This window comes from Sinocyclocheilus grahami, unplaced genomic scaffold, assembly GCF_001515645.1.
Source record: "Sinocyclocheilus grahami isolate Dianchi unplaced genomic scaffold, SAMN03320097.WGS_v1.1 scaffold261.1, whole genome shotgun sequence".
In the NCBI taxonomy this organism is placed as follows: Eukaryota; Metazoa; Chordata; class Actinopteri; order Cypriniformes; family Cyprinidae; genus Sinocyclocheilus; species Sinocyclocheilus grahami.
The window spans coordinates 36938-37792 of NW_015505440.1; the positions used below are offsets into that span (position 1 = coordinate 36938).

The 855-nt window shown below is 34.7% G+C and overlaps 1 protein-coding gene across 1 annotated transcript in view; it reads right to left on the reverse strand.

Moving 5' to 3' along the window:
* The window catches only part of LOC107599126 (SEC14-like protein 2), a 24220-nt gene that overhangs the window by 22755 nt on the left and 610 nt on the right, over positions 1-855 (reverse strand). The window lies entirely within an intron of this gene.

The following is an 855-nucleotide window of genomic DNA, read 5'->3' on the forward strand; positions in this document are numbered from 1 at the left end:
AAAAAAAAAAAAAAACATGAATAATTATGCAATGTCACTGTAAGAAGTTGCACATGCACATCCGTTAGCAACATCTACTCACGTGCTGGCAACACTGCAAACTTGAGCAGTTACGTAATTTACACAACACAGTAACTAACACTTTTGTACTCTTATGAAAGTCTATTGATTCTGCATTCAGAACGAGTGTTTTCATCTGCGGTGAGTGTGTGGGCCTCTCTGACCGAGAGAATGTTTCATTCCAAAATCCACGACATACTCTTGAGAGAAATAAAAGAATAATAATTCACCTGAGCCAAAGCTTCGGCTTGTTTCACGCTCAGACCTCCATCTCGTCCGCTCATGTCTTCACGAGTACACCAGGAATAACTGTCTAAATCAGCTAGACTCAAGAGACTGAGAGAGACTGCGAGCCGAGCGCTCAATGATGTTTCATGTCCCTCCCACTAGCAGCGCTGCGTCTCTACCGCTGGGGGCGCTGCGGGAGCAATCATCCATATTATAGCCAAATACTTTACTTACGTATTAGATAGTGTAGTTCTATACACTTAGATTATGTATATGTGTTATGTAATTATTAATATTATTATTACTAGTAGTAGTAGTTGTAGTAGTAGTAGTATACGTGATAGTTTGCTACATATATTATTTTAGTGGACTTATTTTAGTGGATTGTTATTATTAGCTACTATTATTTTTTTTGTTATAAATACAGTAGTGGAAGAAACAATGCTTTTACATATAAAACAATGCAAATAATAATATTAAATATTATTATTATTGTTGCTATTATTATAAGTTATATATAGCGATTGTTTGTTACATTAGTGGAAGAAACAAAAATAAAAATAATAA